Source organism: Galleria mellonella, unplaced genomic scaffold (assembly GCF_026898425.1).
Source record: "Galleria mellonella isolate WM207_F2 unplaced genomic scaffold, CSIRO_AGI_GalMel_v1 utg778, whole genome shotgun sequence".
NCBI classification, from domain to species: Eukaryota; Metazoa; Arthropoda; class Insecta; order Lepidoptera; family Pyralidae; genus Galleria; species Galleria mellonella.
In genome coordinates this window covers 616913-638655 of record NW_026442150.1, presented here as the reverse complement: position 1 = coordinate 638655, position 21743 = coordinate 616913, and the positions used below count along the sequence as shown (strand labels likewise).

The following is a 21743-nucleotide window of genomic DNA, read 5'->3' as shown; positions in this document are numbered from 1 at the left end:
TAAAATAAATCACAAAAGGATGTAGAGTAGCTTGATTATTTGTCCAATGAAAAGCTTGTACTTCATCTTGCACCATGAATGAATAAAATTTCGATTATGAATAAAATCATACTCTTAATAATTTAGAAAAAAAATAAAATGAATTGACGTGATTTTTGCTGTCAAAAAACGGCTGGGACATGCACTAAACATTAAAATAACAAAACAAGCAATGCAGTCGTCCAAAGTTGAAGGTTAGAACAAAAAATTCTGAGAAGTTCAGAATTTTATCGCGCAGTAGACACATTCATTTTATAGGCTGAATAATGCGATTTTTCAAAATTTCAAAACTTCAAACAAAGTTATCTTCCATAAAGAGTGGGCGGCTCAAGTCGATCAATGGCTGAATTTTATCTATGATATGTGTACTTATTCCTGCCGACCAGAAGTTGTTAACTCCAAACAGTTAAGACACTAGAGTCCCTTAAAATTCACGAAAAATGACTAAAAAACACTCATTTTCAGCACGCTGTCGCTAATGGTAGGTATTTATTGAGCAAATTATTATTTGGTATACTTAAACTACTATCTATTCACCTAAGAATTACGGTTCAATAATGGAATAATCTTCAAAAAGAAAAAACTTTGAGGAAAAATTAATTAAACTAAAAAAAATCGATATTTTGAAGATTTTATTTAAATGCGCGGAATCAAGCGCTTATAAAAATCAAATTCGTGTAAATTTCATTCTTAGGAACCCTAGAGAAGAGTCCCTCAAAGTTACACTAAAATCTAAAATGGGTCGGCAACAATTTTTTTCATTTTTAGACGATTTTAAATGGAATGGCAATCTAGCTGACGGCCCACCTGATGGAAAGTGGTAACCGTCGCCTATAGACATGGGCAGTAGCATGGACATAATAGAGTATACTGTTTCGCCTATGACACCCCCCATGCGTTGCCATTCCTGAGGACTCGGGTGTTATTCCTCTGTACCCAGTAAATTCACGCCATATCCCACCCTTCAAACCAAAACACAGCCATGCGAACACAACTGCTTCACGGTTGAAACACGAATGGGACAGAGGTACCCAAGCAATCGACTTTTGTACAAAGTCTCCCTCTGGTATCCTAACTTAGTATATAAGATAGTTTATGTATTGATTCACGCGTGTGAAACCACATGATTTAATTAGTCATAAATAATCCTATATTTTATTATTAATGAATGATAATGGAATGGTAACTCGCCTGTGTTAACGGTATACGCTGGCGGAGCACCAGTGAGGGATGATAGGTGAGGATGAAAAGGCAGGTCAGTTAGCCCATCGTGATGTATACACATGGAATTCAGCACGATAGTTCCCAGGGGGGTGCACGTGGAGGTCGACCTGACAGCGTATATTGTTAGCAATGGAACGGGTAGTCTGAATTACTAACAATCCCTTCCCCCCAATAGCCTTATATTAATGAATTATACATTTTAATTTAATTAATACGCACAAAGGGAGCAAGCAAGGGAAGCTGATTTACAAGAAACGTAATATACCTCTTTTTAATCTCCAACGTAATAAGAGGGGTGTTATAAATTTGACTTGTCTGTCTGTCTGTGGCATCGTAGCTCTTAAACAAATGGGCCGATTACGATGCGGTTTTTCTGTTTGAAAGCTGTGATCGAGATGGTTCTTAGGTGTAATTTATAAAGATCTATTTTAGGCGTATCTTGGAGCGGCTCGTCTGTGGCATCGTAGCTCCTAAACAAATGGGCCGATTACGTTGCGGTTTTATTTAGTACGAAAGCTGATGTGATCGACACGGGTCTTTCTATACAATTTATCTAGTCAAGTATTTTAAGGTCAGCAGTTTTTTTTTTATATACAGCTTAGTATGGCAAACAAGCTGACGGCACACCTGATGGGAGGTGATAACCGTCGCCTATACACAAGAGCAGTACCATGGACATAACAGGGTATACTGTTTCACCCATGATACCCCCTATGCGTTGCCATTCCTGAGGACTCGAGTGTTGTTCCTCTGTACCCAGTAAATTCACTGCCATATCCCACCCTTCAAACCAACCGAAACACAGCCATGCAAACACAACTGCTTCATGGTTGAAACACGAATGGGACAGAGGTGGCCAAGCAAACGACTTTTGTACAAAGTCTCCCTCTTGTTCTTATAGATTTGTCTGTGTCAGGGATTTTTTTTTTTTTTATTAAATTTATAATTATTAATAAGGAAAACTAAAAAGAGGTTTGTTTGAATCGAAGCATTTGGCGTTCCATTGTTTCTGCCTACCCTAATGGGAGACAGGCGTGACAGATATGTATGTATGTATGTATGAAAACTAAAAATAGTATGTAATTCTTTTTTTTGTTATTATTACAGATTGTACGTAGGAAAGTGGAAGAGAAATGTACACAAATAGTAAGTACTGGTGTTTAATATTATTAAAATAATATTTAGACAGATAGATACTCTCTATTGTTACCTTCAAAAGATTACAATAGTAAACCTGAAATTATATAAAGCTCAAGTCAGGCCACATATGGAATACTGTTCTCACTTATGGGCAGGAGCGCCACAGTACCAACTCCTTCCGTTAGACCGCATTCAAAGTCGGGCGGCTCGAATTATTGATAGTCAGCGCCTTACTGTCTGACTCGACCCACTGAAACTGCGCAGAGATGTTGCATCTCTGTGCATCTTCTACCGAATTTATCATGGGGAGTGTTCTGAGGAATTGTTCGGATTGATACCTGCTGCTGATTTTCACCACCGTACAACCCGCCACAAACTAAAGTTACATCCCAATCATCTGGACGAGTGGCGGTCCTCCACCGTGCGTTTTTCAAGGCACACAAGGTTTTCCAGCAGCAGTATTTCCAAACCGATACGACAACATAACCTTCAAGAAAAGAGTATATTCTATTTTAAAAGGCCGGCAGCACACCTGCAATGCCGCTGGTGTTGTGGGTGATCATGGGCGGCGGTAGTCACTTACCATCAGGTGAGCCGCATGCTCGTTTGCCCCCCTGTGTTCGTACACATGAATCTGTACACAAACTATCCTATGTACCAAAGCAGGATATAATCTACCCGTGTACCAAATTTCATTCAAATTCCGTCTTTTGTACGCGTTCTCGTTCTCTCTTCAAATTGTCCAACACCTTTGTTGACTTGCTTAAGTATCACTGTATGTTGCGCGGAGATCGCGGCTGATTGAATAATTCGCAACTGGCGGAGATTTTTCGTGATCTTGGCGGAACTTGATCAGCTCGACGCGCAGTTGGATTTTAGACTGATTTTGTCCGTCTACCCCCCAATGTGATCCCAGATTTGGTAGGGAATATGGATAGGTAGGGAGGGTAGAAGGATATTGTGTTCGGAAATGTTTAATGCATATACAAATGATGAGATTATATTTACCAGTAGTTTTTGCTTGAAAGACTAACAAACATCTGTCCATACATCGACTCTTACAAACTTTTGCCTTTGTTATAAATCTCTCTCTTCAGTCCTACACTCTTGACAGAGTGGTCGTAGTTTCCACAATGACAGTGGCTGGTCGAGGAGGTCCTCCTTCGCGATTGAGGTCCTCGCAATGCGTCTCCATCTACTTCTGTTCGCCGCCGAGCGAGAGCATTCCACAATAGACTGCTGTGTGGCCGTTTTGATGAGGTTAGTCCATCGCGTTGGCGATCTACCCCGAGAACTTTTGCCTTGTACCGCTCCTTGGACAATTAAACGTTCCATACAATCTTCATTCCGGATGATATGGCCGAATTTCATGAGAATTCGTATACGAACAGTTGACGACAATCTCTCTCTGATTTTCAGTTCATTCAGAATGGAAACGTTAGTTCGAAAGGCAGTCCAAGGTTTTTGCAGCAGTCGTCGCCAGCACCACATCTCTAGAGCATCAATTTTTCGGCGTTCTTGTTGCCTGATCGTCCAAGTTTCTGCACTATACAAAAAAATTGTTATAAATAGTAACATAAAAAAACACACCTTATTTCTTATTTGGAATCGTATCGTGGACAGTGGACGAGTCAATCCACTGATCCGCCAGCCCAATCCGTCTGCTAATCAAACAAATTTAAGACAATGAAAGCAAAGAACAAAATTAGCTATTATTTGAAAAAAAAAAAAGAACAAAGAAAATTACCAAAATGAAGTAGCTTTAATTGAAACCGAGCCACGCAGCCCCGCGGCTGTTGCTCTACACCCTCGGAAGGTTCTAGGATGTATTCTGTTTTCTTAATATTTACTCTATGTAGATATATGTAGTATGTTAAATATAATTGATTAGAAGACTGTCATCATTGTGTTCTTTTTTATTTGATATTTATATGTTATATATTTTATTTTATATTTATATATTTATTTATAAATAACTAGCACTGAGTTCTGTAATTAGGTAAAATTACATTGTAATAACGGGTTCTAATTAAAAACAGGTTGTAACTAAACATGGGTTATCACTGATTATGGGTTACCACTAAAAACAGGTTGTCATTAAACACGGGTTATAACTAAAACGGGTTCTGACTGAACACGGGTTATAACTAAAACGGGTTCTGACTGAACGCGGGTTATAACTAAAACGGGTTCTAACTGAACACGGGTTATAACTATAAATGTGACATAATATAATAAATATAATATAATAAATGTTTCTTTCTTTTTTATTGTTGACAAGTGTCTGACATTTTTGATGTATTTTTTTTTATACGAGTAACATTTCGAATTTTAATGACTTAAACATTTATTCTTTTTAAGTTTTAATATTTGCATGGCTAATTATGGCGAAATATGAGGACTTATACTTATTGTAACATCTATACACTTACCATGTTTCTTGTAAATATATAAATAATAATAATAAATAAATAATAATATAAATAAATATAAATAACTATAAATAAAAATCAACACCATTTTCACAATTATGTTCTTAAAAGTCTGGATTCAAGATTATTTATTTGTAAAAAATGCGTATAAATACATGCACATGTTGACAATACAATATCGTTCGACATGTTTAGCCTGTACGGCATACAACAATATGTAGTTACACAGACAGACCGAAATTATACATCAAGTCAATTTCTGTCTTCAAATCTGCTATATATTTTATTCTAATACGCAATCTCGAAGTGATACTTAAATAATGAGTAATAATAATAAGACAATACGTACTTATCGTGATATACTATTTCGAAAGTGAAAAAAGTGTTGTCCTCCTCTCTCCTACTTGCTGTGCCCAACAGGGTCCATAATTGAAACCTTATGTAATAATTATGTATTATATATTAATTAATTATTATGGAATGCAATAAATAAATAAATAAATAAATAGATATATATTTTTATTTTTCTACTTCTGTAATTCACGCATACAAACTAGTAGGCGACATCTAGTGTATAAACGTTTTGATTGAGCATCCAGTGTTCAGGACCAGCAGCTCGGTAACCAATCAGATGACAAAAGATTCACATAATCACGTGCAGTCTTTGTTCTCTGTAATGAGAATGAGGAATGGATGCGATTCCGATCTAGTTTTAATTGAATTGATAAAAAACTTTTTTTTTTATACAACTTATAATGGCAAACAAGCTGACGGCCCACCTGATGGAAAGTGGCAACCGTCGCCTATAGACATGTGCAGTACCATGGCCATAACAGAGTATACTGTTTCGCCCATGATACCCCGCATACGTTGCCATTCCTGTAGACTCAGGTGTTATTCCTCTGTACCCAGTAAATTCACGCCATTACTGTTGACATATGCCGTATGGTCCCGGCGTAGAATGGGCCATCCCTTACTTTCTGATGAATAACGTAAGAGGCGAGTAAGGGAACTTAATTGTAGAGGGATGGGCAGCAGCGTCCCTCTTAAAACATCATCAAAGCTTAACTGCGGTTGTCAATTTACCTGCCAATCGTAGCAACTACTAGTAAAACTCCCTTAATGGGAAAGTGGGGAAGTCTTATGTTCAGCACGTTTACATTAGTGCATATATTTGTATATGAATTTAAAAATGACTAAATTTTCTTCGTTGCTCTAGTCCGACTGTTTATAATTACTCCTCTCCATTCAAAGGTTGGCTGCAAGAGATCGCTCTTAACGATAAGGTCGCCCATTGTTGTCTCACTGTGATCATTTCTTGTAATTGTTTGTATCTATAATAAGTTTACTATTGTAATCTTATGGAGGGAACAATGAAGAGTATTTATTTATTTTATGTATTTGTACATATTCATTATATACTATTCATTCCTTAAGAATAATCTAATATTTTTAAATGCATGATAATTTTATGGTATCTTTACCTGCGTTATGGGTATACGCTGGTGGGGCACCAGTGTGGAATGATAGGCGAAGATGAAAGAAGATCAGTTGGCCCATCGTGACAAATTGGACTAGAATTAAACACGATGGTTTCTAGGGGGGACTGCGTGGAGGTGGTCCTTTACTAACAACCCGTTTCTCCTACTCATAAAGGCTATCATAGGTATCAGTATACTCTGTTATGTCCACGGTACTGCTCATGTCTATAGGCGACGGTTACCACTTTCCATCAGGTGGGCCGTCAGCTTGTTTGCCATTCTAAATTGCATAAAAATCATATGTAATGCAAGTGAACTGTAAAAAGGCTTTTTCTTGATATTCTCACGAGAATGTGAGGCATTTTTCTGCTTGGCGTGCAATAAATATAATATTTTATTCAAATCAAGATTGACAACCCTAACATATATATGCTTCGCCAAAAACAGGTCAACTTTTGTATCCATATGTGCGTGTATAGGGTTGCCATAATGTTTATTTATTACTCTGTGTATGGGAGAAATTATATGGTAAGGTTCAATCGGGAAATATTTTTTATTTTTCGCTAGAAAATTACATATATACATACATATCTGTCACGCCTGTCTCCCATTAGGGTAGGCAGAAACAATGGAACGCCAAATGCTTCGCTAGAGAATTCTTACGAATATATTTGAAAAAAAAAACAAGACAAATAATGCGTTATGCATATACTATAATATTCTGAAACTGCCAGATTAGTATATTTCGGTTACTTTCATAGTATATTGCCCTCTTCTTTTCATTTAAGAGTTTCCTCTTGTCGGTGCAACTAATTCATACATCTTCCTCCAGTCAGCTCTATCCCAGGCCATATCCTTGATCTCCCTATACGACACGACACCTAGTGTTTCCTTTATCTGTCCCATGTAGTTAATCCTCGGTCTTCCTCTTCCTCTTTTGCCCTCTATTTTTCTTTCTACTATGCTTTTAAAAAATCGTCATGTCGTATAAGGTGGCCCAGCGTTTTGTCTCTTCTATTCTCTATTATTTTAATTAATGTTCTTTTCTCGTTCACTCTTTTCAGGACTTCCTCATTCGATAGTTTTTCTGTCCAACTTATCCTTTCCATTCTCACCCATGTCCACATTTCGAATGCCTCAAGCATGTATGTATGTATATATGTCCTATGGAATATTATTATGGGATGAAACAGCCGACATCCAGAGCATATTTGTATTACAAAAACGTGCTGTTCGCGCAATGTATTCTATGGGAAGTCGTGAATCATTAAGAGAGAAATTTAAAGAAGCAAATATTCTACCGTAACTTCACAGTACGTATACGCAAACATTTTGTATATACGCAGGAATGTTCAACTGTTTCTTAAAAACTGCGATCTTATAATAATAATATTAAATTTTAATACCTTTTTGTCACTCATGCTCCATCTATATTATGTAAGTCTGTCGCACACAAATTGCCACCCCTTAACTACTGCCAAAAGTCACTTCCTGGGGCACGATCAGTCAACGGAAAGGACTGTTGTTAGATGTTGATTAATGCCCTTTGGCGCCATTCGCCACTTCCGGCGCTGATACGTCTACTTACGCGACGACGGTTTTTTTTTTCTGTAAGATAGATAAATAGGCAATTTATTTGCATACTTACAGCACAAGATACAAACAGCAAAAGACACAAAAGCAAAGTGAAAAAAGATAAAAAAAGATACATGTAGAAAAGATTAAAAAAAAATCAAAAATCAAATTCGGAATGCATAAAATTAGTAAAAATTTTTTTTTCCTTCACGCGTGTGCCACAGTAATACAAAATGGCAACAACTCAGCTTTTTGCTTTGCCCTGAAAAGAGCAAAACACTGATATTCTGTTGTGGCCAAAAGTGAGTCGCGAAACACCACTGAAAAGAAAAAATAATAAAAAAAAGAAAGAAATACAGATCAAATACATAGCGTGCGTTCGTCATATTCGCTATTTAGAAGAAGGGTAGTCAGAAGTTAATTTCTATCGGTTTCAAGCACTCAAAACATAATGAACACCTGAATTACACAAGACACTAACTGACTCGGCAAACGTTGTTTTACCAAATACGTTATTTTAAGAATTATACATGAAAAATTTTCGTAAAAGCGTGAAAATTTGAAGTTGTATGTATTTTTCAATGCTCAATCATGATAAAATAATAATAAAAAATTTTGTCAAAGAAATGAAAAAAAAAAATTTTAAGGGTGGGTCACCCGTATCATTGAGGGGTATAAGAAATAGATGTTGGCCGATTCTCAGACCTACCCGATATGCACACAAAATTTCATGAAAATCGGTAAAGCCGTTCCGGAGGAGTTTGGTAACAAACACCGCGACACGAGAATTTTATATATTAGATGTATGTGTAAGACAATATTTGATGTTGCCAGTCGTAATAACAGAAGAATTTCGTTATTATTATTATTAATACAGATTTAGTCTTTATTTAAATAGACTTGTTTACAAGCACTTCTAGTCGTGTAGGTCTCGGCATAAAATGGACTAGCCCTTCCTTTCCCGTGTCGTAAGACGCGATTAAGGGAGCTTACAGTCAAGGGATGGGTAGCAGCGTCCCTCTTAAAACATCTCTAAGTTAAGACTAACTGCGGTTGCCGGGGGGAAAGGGATTGTTAGTAATGGAAACTAAGAATCCCACTGCTAGCAATATACCCAACTAGGTCGACCTCCACGCGGTTCCCCCTGGAAACTATCATGGTTAATACCTGATGAATTCATCATGATGGGCTAACTGGCCTGTTTTCATTCTCATCTATCACCCTTCACTGGTGCTCCGCCAGCGTATCCCGTTAGCGCGGGCGGGGTTACCATACTATTGTTTTCTTTTAAATAACAACACAAAAACCTGAGACAGTTACAGACTTCGTTTCCTAAATTTGCCCGACTGGTAGTCGAACCCGGAACCTTGTTTACAAAGTACCGTATTCAGCGCTACGCCACGAAGATCCTCAGTTTTCCAATACAATGTGCCGTGATGCAACATTTTTTGCATTCTCCCGTGAATTTCTAGAGGGTTTCCATTTATATCAGCCTCTCGCGCCCTCCCCCTCCCACCGCTCCGCCTCCTTTTCGCCTATCCCCCAACTCCCACCGTCTCCCACAAATCCACCATACTGACTTATCATATTTGCATTTTACATCATTGATTAGTATATGATAAAAGTAAATCGAATTTTTTATTCAAGCTACAACCTCTATAGCTGAGTAGTAAGAATGTTGGTTTGCATAACGGAGTCCCGGGTTCGATTGCCAATCGAGCTAATTTAGGGAACGACGTGTTTTGTTTTTTTTTCTTTAATAGTTGATAATGGAATGGTATCGGTATACGCTGGCGGGGCACCAGTGAGGGATGATAGGTGAGAATGAAAAGGCAGGTCAGTTAGCCCATCGTGATGAATACACCTGAAATTCAGCACGGTGGTTTCCAGGGGGGACCACGCGGAGTACGACCTGCAATAGGGACTAAGTACCCTATTGCTAGCAATATACCCATATTTTTTTATACAACTTAGAATGGCAAACAAGCTGACGGCCTACCTGATGGAAAGTGGCAACCGTCGCCTATAGACATGAGCAATACCATGGACATAACAGTCCACACACATACTGTTTCGCCCATGATACCCCCCATGCGTTGCCATTCTTGAGGACTCACGTGTTATTTATTCCTCTGTACCCTGTAAATTCACTGCCATATCCCACCCTTCAAACCGAAACACAGCCATGCAAACACAACTGCTTCACAGTAGAATCACGAATGGGACAGAGGTTGCTAGCAATAGGATACTTAGTCTCCATTACTAACAATCCCTTCCCCCCACTACTGGCATATTTTGAGCTGTGGACCGTTAAGGCTGATATGACGACGATGAAAGCTAATATATACTTTTCTATCTACATACTCGTGCGAAGCCGGGGCGGAATGCTAGTATATATAAATGAAGACTGCCATGTACCCCAAGGGCTAGAGATTATCATATACTAGTTACGGAGTTCAGATCTAGTTTAGATTTGTTCGCATCACGTACATAGGTTGACCACACGTGTCCCGTTTACGAGGACATCTCATTAGATATAGTTATTATGAATACCGATCCGGTATCTATATATTGGGTTTCTCTGGACACTGATGGCGGGGAAAGGTCATTGCACATTTCGATATTGCCCATATCGGTCGATCTATTTTCGAAAGTGTTAAAAATCTGTTATCCAATATTTTTTTTTTACAGACTTTTAACATATACGTTATAGGACCAAGTACATAGATATTGTAACTAAAATTTTTTTTATACAACTTAGAATGGTAAACAAGCTGACGGTCCACCTGATGGAAAGTGGTAACCGTTGCCTATAGACATGAGCAGTACCATAGACATAACAGAGTATTCTGTTTCGCCCATGATACCTCCCATGCGTTGCCATTCCTGAGGACTCAGGTGTTATTCCTCTGTACCCTGTAAATTCACTGCCATATCTCACCCTTCAAACCGAAACACAGCCATGCAAACACAACTGCTTCACGGTAGAAATACGAATGGGACAGAGATACTCAAGCAATCGACTTTTGTACAAAGTCTCCCTCTGGTTAAAATTATATATACTCGTATATTGCTATATATATTTTAATATTTGTTAATTTAATTCACTTATAATCGTATTTACTGATATTACTCACAACTTAAGTTATATGTATCTATATATATATATATATATATATATATATATATATATATATATATATATATATATATATATATATATATATATATATATATATAAATAATGCCACTTTTCGTTGTAATTTTATAACTCAAGAACGTGCTCACCTATCCAAACCAAATGTTTAGGCTTTGTTCGGACTATTTAGTAGATGGTTTATGTGAAGTTTGCACGTGTGAAGTTAGGAATTCTGGGCGTTGATATATCTTGCGACGTCCAGTTTTGCGGTCATCTGGAGGAGAAGGCTAAGATAGCTTCCAAAAAGTTAGGAGTGCTCAATAGGGTGAGACGATATTTCATGCCAGAACACCGCCTGAAATTATATAAAGCCCAAGTCAGACCGCATATGGAATACTGTTCTCACCTGTGGGCAGGAGCGCCACAGTACCAACTCCTTCCGTTAGACCGCATTCAAAGTCGGGCGGCTCGAATTATCGATAGTCAACGCCTTACTGTCCGACTTGACCCACTGAAACTGCGCAGAGATGTTGCATCTCTGTGCATCTTCTACCGAATTTATCATGGGGAGTGTTCTGAGGAATTGTTCGGATTGATACCTGCTGCTGATTTTCACCACCGTACAACCTGCCACAAACTAAAGTTTTATCCCAATCATCTGGACGAGTGGCGGTCTTCCACCGTGCCTTTTTCAAGGCACTTTCTTCCACGCACAACCATTCTTTGGAATCAACTTCCAGCAGCAGTATTTCCGAACCGATACGACAACATAACCTTCAAGAAAAGAGTATATTCCTTTTTAAAAGGCCGGCAGCACACCTGCAATGCCGCTGGTGTTGTAGGTGATCATGGGCGGCGGTAGTCACTTACCATCAGGTGAGCCGCATGCTCGTTTGCCCCCTAAAAAAAAAATCGCTCGAGCGGTTCTTCATTTATCACATATTTTTGTAACAAATGAATTCAATAAATGGCGGATCATTTTGTTAATGGGGATTTTTGTGTCAAATTCAAACTTTTTTTCAATGTTTACGCGAATTTACAGGGTACAGAGGAATAACAGCTGAGTCCTCAGGAATGGCAACGCCAACAGTATACTCTGTTATGTCCAAGGTACTGCTCATGTCTATGGGCGACGGTTACCACTTTCCATCAGGTGGGCCGTCAGCTTGTTTGCATGCTAAATACTAAGTTGCATGAAAAACATAGACTTTTTTTACACGGATAATCCAATATAAACTTCTACTGTTTAGACTAAGATTAATTTGTGAAAACAATTGACCCACTGAGAGTTTGTCTCCGCGTATTTTGCCCCTATTTGTACCGATTAGGGGAGACAGGGGCCACTTATCATTAGGGCGTCTGTTTGTTCTATCTCACTCTATATCAATTATCACAGTTTATTAGTGGATCTTTGTGCAAATTGTTATAAAACTATACTAATAAGGACCTGAAACCCCGTTTTTTTCTACCACAAATGCAACAAACAAACATACGGCCCGTCTGATGGTAAACGGTCACTGTAGCCTATGGACGCCTGCAACACTAGGGTTTTTTTTTAATTTGTGATAATGGAATGGTAACCACACCCGCGCTATCGGTATACACCGGCGGGGCACCAGTGAAGGATGATAGATGAGTATGAAGCAGGTCAATTAGCCCATCGTGACGAATTCAATATGAATTGTTCACGATGGTTTCCAGGGGGAACCACGTGGAGGTCGACCTAATAAGGCATATTGCTAGCAATGGAGCTGTCAAACTCCATTGCTAACAACCCCTTTCCCCCTGCAACACTAGGGGTGTCACGTGTGCGTTGCCGACCCCGAAGGAACCTTAATATATTCTTTTTGAAGAACCCCATACTGTAGTCTCCAGGGAAAACCTCAGTCGTTGCTAACATCTGAGTTCTGCTAAAGTCGCATATAAGACTTTATAATGAAACTTGGTTTTAATGATAAATTAGCAAAAATAATTATAATACAATGCAGTTGGATTGCCTTCTCTCAGTTAGCCGCAACTTAGGGTTTTTTTTGATGTGTGAAAATGGTATGGTAACCCCGCCTGCGCTAACAGGATACGCTGGCAGAGCACCAGTGAAGGGTGATAGATGAGAATGAAAACAGGCCAGTTAGCCCATCATGACGAATTCATTAGGAATTAACCATGATAGTTTCCAGGGGGAACCGCGAGAGGATCGACCTGGTTGGGTATACTGCTAGCAATAGGATTCTCAGTCTACATTACTAACAATCCCTTTCCCCCCGCAACCTAGGGTTGTCATCTGGCAACCTTTTATCTTCTGATAAAACTATCTTTTAAAAATTATTATAATTTTAATTTGTAAGTTAATTTACCAATACATAGAATTGATTATTTATTTATTTATTTATTTATTTATTTACTCGAACTACAAACAACACGTGGGCAGGTTAGTTTGCGTAAATGTGGTCCCGGGTTCGGTTCCCGGTCGGGTCGATTTAGGAAACGAGTATTTTTAAATAAAAATGACATTTAATAGTAAAACTGTTAATGTAATACATACTATATTAATATTTATTTATTTAAACTTTATATACACAGTGAAATTCTATGTACATATTTATTTATTTATTCATAGGAAGACCAGGGCTACACTAGAGCAAATATATACAGTTTTAGGATCACAAAATAAGCCACTAATAGGTTTTCACAAGTAGCAACAATATAGATACAAGGCGCTGAAAACAAAGCAACAAAGGTATACATTGGCGGAGCACCAGTAAAGGATGATAGGTGAGGATGAAAGCAGGTCAGTTAGCCCATCGTGACGAATGCAACAAGTATTGGTCACAATGGTTTCCAGGGGTAACCGCGTGGAGGTCGACCTGACGGGGCTTGCTAGCAATGTTTGTACTTGTGTTGTGTGCGCCAAACAAATAAATTAAATAAATAAATAAAAAAATTGGATTCTATGGAAAGTCCCGCGAGTTGAGCCAGTTTGGTCACCCTAGTTATAGTACAACTTGGAGTGTTGTATTTATAATTTCACACCATTAACTCTAGGGAGTAGACAGGACTGTGGCTTAATAGGGAATCACACATATGGATGATTTATGAACACGCTGTATAACGTTCTCGTAACAATGTTAAGTTATAATAAATGAAATGCCCCTGTCCGTGTTACGCAGCGCCAAATAGTTTTTTTTTAAACCTTTGAAGTGGTAAACAAGCATACGGCCCACCTGATGGTAAGCGGTTACCGTAGCCTCTGAACACCAGCAATACCAGGCGTATTACGCGCACGTTGCCGACCCTGAAGAAACCTCTTTACCTCTTTTTTGAAGAACCCCATGTTGTAGTCTCTTGGGAAAACCTCGGCAGGGAGCTCATTCTATAAACTGAGTGTTCGTAAAATATCGTGTATCGTGCTTATGTGCTTATGTACCCTGGATACTAGACAGCTGCGTTTGCCAACCAACTTGCATAACATTGCTAAGCATGGCAACTACTATTAAACCCCCGCTTATTGGTTTGATCTGTGTTCAACAGTGGACAGTTTTTTTTTATACAACTTAGAATGGCAAACAAGTTGACGGCCCACCTGATGGAAAGTGGTAACCGTCGCCTATAGACATGAGCAGTACCGTGGACATAACAGAGTATACTGTTTCACCCATGATACCCTCTATGCGTTGCCATTCCTGAGGACTCAGGTGTTATTCTTCTGTACCCAGTAAATTCACACCATATCCCACTCTTCAAACCGAAACACAGCCATGCAAACACAACTGCTTCACGGTAGATATGAATGAATAGGACGTGTGGTCCCGGCATAGAATAAAGCCACCCCTTCCTCTCCCGTGGGAGTAAGAGGCGACTAAAAAACACTTAATGGTCGAGGGATAGGCATCTTAAAACGTCTCCAAAGCCTAACTGCAGTTGCCAATGCCACTGGCAACTGCAGTTAGGCTTTGGAGACTCTTTTAAGGCTCCTGCCAAGCGTGGCAGCTACTGGCAAACCCCCCCAAGGGGGAAGCCTATGTTCAGCAGTGAACAGTTAAAGGCTGTTATGGTGATGATCATCATCACCTCAGTCATTCTCTGTCCAGTGCTGAACATAGGCTTCTCCTGTAGACTGTCGTAAAGACAGTGTGTTAAGAGAGAGACTAGGCCAAACTAGCTAAACCAACGCTGTGCAGCTGTACACATTGCACTGGGACACTCATAGCATCAGCTGAGCCAGTTCCTTTTGCCCAATATGAGACATTGGGGGAAAGGGATTGTTAGTAATGGGGTCAAAAAGCCCCAATCCAAAAGTGGTTTCCCCTGGTAACCATCGTGGCTAATTCTAGTTGAACTGGTCAGGATGGGCTAACAGACCTCCTTTCATCCTCATAAGTCATCATTCACTGGCGCCCCGCCGGTGTATACCGATAGCGCGGACGGGGTTGCCATACCATTATCACCCATTAAAAAAGATATGCGGCACTTCTTATATCTATACTTATAATAAATCTGTAGAGAGGTCAATTCTGTACATAAAATATATTTCCAAAATAACTATCAGCGGGTGATTAGTGATCGATACTGGTGCCAAGAATGCAATCAGTAAAATTTTTGTCTATCTGTCTTTGTGTTCGTTATAGAAAAAAAAACTACTCGACGGATTTTAACGAAACTTGGTACAATTATTCTTCATACTCCCGGGCAGGTTATAGTATACTTTTCATCACGCTACGATCAATAGGAGCAGAGCAGTGAAGGGAAATATCCACCCGTGCGACGCCGAGACGGGCCACTATTGTTTTAATATTTTTGTATTTATTATTGTTTTTCTGACAATAAATATTTTACATTCTAATCTATTTTAAAGAACGATTCTAAATCCTGTCTGATTTTGTTTAAAAGTTCAAAATAGTTCCAGACAGTTATATTAATGCGTAAAAAACCATAGACAATGAAATCGAGAATCTCCCGCCATTTTGAAGTAGATTAATTAAAAGTAATAAAAAACAACACAAAGGCATTACAGCCGTGGGCTTTCGACCGTTCGATCGCCGGTCATTAACTGGATATCAGTTATCTGCTGTCGGACAACCGGACGCGGGCCGGACGTCCGGCTACCCGGATACAACCGTATTCGGCCCGCGTCCGGTATTCACGTAGAAGATTAAGTAGCTTTTTTCATGTATAGTGTTTGTTTTTTAAAAGATGTTTCGAGTTATTTGACTACATCATTTTTTTTTAATACAACTTAGAATGGCAAACAAACTGAAGGCCCACCTGATGGAAAGCGGTAACTGTCGCCTACAAACATAAGCAGTGCCATGGACATAACAGAGTATACTGTTTCGCCCATGATACCACCTATGCGTCGCCATTCCTGAGGATTCAGGTGTTATTCCTCTGTACCCAGTAAATTCACGCCATATCGCACCCTTCAAACCGAAACACAGCCATGCAAACACAACTGCTTCACGGTTGAAACACGAATGGAACAGAGGTACAATATTAAACGTTGTATACTTCGGAATAGCAAGTTTGTATTTGTATCTAGTGTTAATATTATTAGGGTCATTGTTTTTGAGACCCTTTGAGTTTTATATCTAACTATAATACAAGCCCCTGGTCCCAATACTACCCGATACTAATTACTAGTGTAGCGTCGACGGCGACCAATGACGCCACGAAAAACATAATTAACTAATTGTCTTTTGGAAATAGGCATGGTAATCCGGATACCGATCCGATATCACCCATTTCGATATCGCCCATATCGGTCGAATATTTATTTATTTATTCTTTATCTATCTATCCTATTTAAGAGCTGCGCTCTTGTCTGTGGAGCTCTCGCCACTCACTACGATTTTCAGCGAGTCTCTTCACCTCTTGATACGACACGACACCAACTGCTTCCTTGATCTGCCTGATGTAACTATGCCTCGGTCTCCCTCTTCCCCTCCTTCCTTCTATCTTACCTTCTATTATAATGTTCATAAGTTTGTCGTGTCGTATCAAGTGTCCCAACATTTCTCCCCTTCTGTCCTCAATAGTTCTAATAATTTGTCTTTTTTCCTTAACCCTAAGCAGGGCCTCCTCATTGCTAATTCTATCCCTCCAGCTAATTCTTTATTGCACAATAAAACTTTGTACAAGTGGCGAGCTTAATGCTATATGACATTCTTTACCAGCTAACCAGTAGGTAATAATAGAAAGCGTATGAAGAGCAGATGTGCTGAAAAATATATCTATATTCAGCGAGTCTCTTCACCTCTTGATATATATATATTTTGGAATACGAAATTCTATCATTAATTATCGTAACGTTTTTTTTTATTTTATACAACTTAGAATGGCAAACAAGCAGACGGCCCATCTGAAAGAAAGTGGTAACCGTCGCCTATAGACTTGAGCAGTGCCATGGACATAACAGAGTATACTGTTTCACTCATGATACCCCCCATGCGTTGTCATTCCTGAGGACTCATGTGTTATTCCTCTGTACCCTGTAAATTCACGCCATATCCCACCCTTCAAACTGAAACACAGCCATGCAAACACAACTGCTTCACGGTTGAAACACGAATGTGACAAAGGTACCAAAGCAATCGACTTTTGTACAAAGTCTCCCTCTGGTAACGTATATGCGTAATACTATATCCCCTAAAGGGAATGCAGATAATTTGGAAACACCTTATATATTACTCACCTTATATATACTAATATATATATATATATATATATATATATATATATATATATATATATATATATATATATATATATATATATATATATATATATATATATATATATATATATATATATATATATATATATATATATATATATATATATATATATATCGACAGTATATAAGATATTGGAACAATATATATATATACAAGATATTGACCAAACCGTACTTGGAATTGCTAATAATAGCAATTAAACAAACCTATTTAATAGTAACTCTTACGTAGTCTAACTACGCAGTTACTTTATTAACTAACCCTTAATTACATGGTGACAAGAGTGCTTTTGGATTTTACTGCGAAGAAGACTGATTTTTGTTTGATGTTTTAACCGATTCCAAACGAAAAAAGGGTGATGTTTTGAAGCGATTCACAAAAGATTTACCGTGTGGTCCTGGCATTGAATGTGCAACAGTTTCCTTTCACGTGGGTATCTTAAGAACCGACTGAGGGAACCTAATTGTTGAGACAGTAGCGTCTCTCTTAAAACATCTCTAAAGGATCTCACAGATCTAACATCTCACCACGGTAAAGAGCATATTCCTTTTTAAAAGGCCGGCAGCACACCTGCAATGTCGCTGGTGTTGTGGGTGATCATGGGCGGCGGTAGTCACTTACCATCAGGTGAGCCGCATGCTCGTTTGCCCTCTGTGTTGTAAAAAATCACCAAAAGCCTAACTGCGGTTACCAACCCGTCTGCAAAGCGTGGCAACTATTTTTTTTTATACAACTTAAAATAGCAAACAAGCTGCCAGTGAATATACTGGGTACAGAGGAATAACACCTTAGTCCTCAGGAATGGCAACGCATGGGGGGTATCATGGGTGAAACAGTATACTCTGTTATGTCCATGTTACTGCTCATGTCTATAGGCGACGGTTACCACTTTCCATCAGGTGGGCCGTCAGGTTGTTTTCCATTCTAAGTTGTATAAAAAAAAGTAAACTTATTATAAGTATAAACAATTACAAGAAATGATCACAGTGAGACAACAATGGGCGACCTTATCGCTAAGAGCGATCTCTTGCAGACAACCTTTGGATGGAGAGGAGTAATTATAAAGAGTTTGGTCGGAGGCGCGATGAATATTCTATTATTTCTTAATATTACCATTCCATTATCACTCTGATAATGGAATGGTAACCCCGCCCGCGCTATCGGTATACGCTGGCGAGGCACCAGTGAGGGATGATAGGTGAGGATTAAAAGCAGGTCAGTTAGCCCATCGTGACAAATTCCACTAGAATTACCCACGATGGTTTCCAGGGTGGACCACGTGGAGGTCGACCTGATAGGGATATATTAGTATATTGCTGGCAATACGTCAGATCCTATTACTAACAATCCCTTTCCCCCCGTCGCCATGAGGTTTGGTATACGCGTACTACCTACTTATTCCGGTCAGTAAACATACCCCGGACACGTGGGGGGAAAGGGATTGTTAGTAATGGAGACTGAGAATCCCATTGCTAGCAATATACCCAACCAGGTCGACCTCCTCGCGGTACTCCCTGGAAACTGTCATGGTTAATTCCTGATCATCATGATGGGCTAACTGGCCTGTTTTCATTCTCATCTATCACCTTTCACTAGTGCTCCGCCAGCGTATCCCGTTAGCTCAGGCGGGGTTACCATACTATTTTGACCCATAAAAAAAAACCCCGGTCACACGGTCGAAGTTGCGGGTAGAAGCTAGTCATTTAAAAATCAATTGAGTTACATCTATTTCTGTCTGCAAGGGTCTGAGAGGTGAAATAACCTTTTTGACCTTCAGACAGATAAATAACAAAGTAACTGTTGAGTTATTTGAGAGGATATACAGATATACACTAGTTCCTGCCCGCAACTCCGTGCGTGAAAATTTTAGAAGGATCTTTTATTCGCCGTGTGGTCCCGGCATAGAATAGGCCACACCTTCCTTTCCCGTGGGTATCGTAAGGCGATTAAGGGAGGGCGAGGGATGGGCAGCGGCGCCCCTCTTAAAACATCTCTAAAAGCCTAACTGCGGTAGCCAACCCGCCTGCCAAGCGTGGCGACTATTGGCAAAAGAACTCTTACGGGAAAGGCGTGGGTACTTCTGTCCCATTCGTGTTTCAACCGTGAAGCTTAAGAGTAGGTTAAGTGAAGGTTTGAGATATCTCATACGCATTTTTTATACAACTTAGAATAGCAATTAAGCTGACGGCCCACCTCATAGAAAGTGGTAACCGTCGCCTATAGACATGAACAGTACCATGGACAACAGAGTATACTGTTTCGCCCATGAGACTCAGGTGTTATTCTTCTGTACTCAGTAAATTCATGCCATATCCCACCCTTCAAACCGAAACAGCGATGCAAACACAAATGCTTCACGGTTGAAACACGAATGGGACAGAGGTACTCAAGCAATCGACTTTTGTACAAAGTCTCCCTCTGGTAAAACGCATACTTGCTAACGAACCACAGTTATACATCAGGTGTTCCCCATGGATTCTGGTTCCTCAAAACAGCCACATTATTAGTGATATATCTTCTATCAGATCGACTTTCAAGGTCATAGGTATAGTTGTTTTTTGTTTGTAAATTGCCCCAATGTTGTACACCGCTCTACTCGCTGACATTGATGCCCCTTCCACTTTAGGCGTTGCTGGAGGAGAACCCTTTTAGAGTTAAGCTCGCCTTTGTACATTTGATTACCTCTGTCATATATTTAATATATTACAAGTAAATAAATGTTTTTTTTTGACAGAGGTTTACAACCTTTTGCCACCAGATGGCGCAACCCGTTCAAAAATAACAGCCAAACGAGTATTATTACCACATAACGAGTAGATTATTACCACAACCGTATCGTAGTTTTCGAGAAAATAAACACGATTCGAGGCGACAGAATTTTTATTTGGACCGTGGGTATTCCGACCGGACATTTTTCACCGAAGGACGCCCTTATCACTTTGTGAGATGATTCCCAAATAACCCCAGCCTCCGGCAAGGTAAAGTGTCTCTCTCGTACACTTAAATTTTTGTATATTTTTACGTATATCATATGATTTTAGTAATATAATAAAATTGCAGCTAGAAAGTTTCTGTATTTTTTTTTATACAACTTAGAATGGCAAACAAGCTCACGGCCCACCTGATGGAAAGTGGTAACCGTCGCCTATAGACATGAGCAGTACCGTGGACATAACAGAGTATACTGTTTCGCCCGTGACACCCCCCATGCGTTGCCATTCCTGAGGACTCAGCTGTTATTCCTCTGTACTCTGTAAATTTACGCCATATTCCACCCTTCAAACCGAAACACAGCCATGCAAACACAGCTGCTTCACGGTTGAAACACGAATGGGACAGAGGTATCCAAGCAATCGACTTTTGTATAAGAGAGTTGTTTATAAAATGTGCTGGTTCTTGTTGCATATAGGTATTGCTAATTATATTATACTAGCGGCTTGGTACGTGCTTCGCTATGTATAAAGTGAAATAATAAAAAAAAAATTACCGCATGAATGACATAACAACATGCTTGTACTGTTAACACTGAAAACAGTTTCAATTCGACAGCACAATCGCCATCTTGAAAAAATTTTTAATTTGAAACAAAAATCCCCATTAACAAAATGATCCGCCATTTATTGAATTCATTTGTTACAAAAAAATGTGATAAATGAAGAACCGCTCGAGCGATTTTGTGCAAACTTCACATAAACCATCTACTAAATAGTCCGAACAAAGCCTAAACATTTGGTTTGGATAGGTGAGCCCGTTCTTGAGTTATAAAATTACAACGAAAGTCGTAGATTATACTTATAATAAATCTGTAGAGAGGTCAATTCTGTACATGAAATATATTTCCGAAATAACAGCGGGTGATTAGTGATCGATACTGATGCCAAAAATGCAATCAGTAAAATTTTTGTCTGCCCGTCTGTATATTCGTTATACAAACAAAAACTACTCGACGGATTTTAACGAAACTTGGTACAATTATTCTCCA

General features: G+C 39.1%; 1 protein-coding gene across 1 annotated transcript in view; it reads left to right on the top strand.

The window, feature by feature from the left end:
- The window catches only part of LOC113509564 (1-phosphatidylinositol 4,5-bisphosphate phosphodiesterase epsilon-1-like), a 195406-nt gene that overhangs the window by 31872 nt on the left and 141791 nt on the right, over positions 1-21743 (top strand). Inside the window, exon 2 of the mRNA XM_052901273.1 lies at positions 2371-2409. The gene's annotated coding sequence lies outside the window, so the exon portion shown is untranslated. The remainder of the gene's footprint in view (positions 1-2370; positions 2410-21743) is intronic.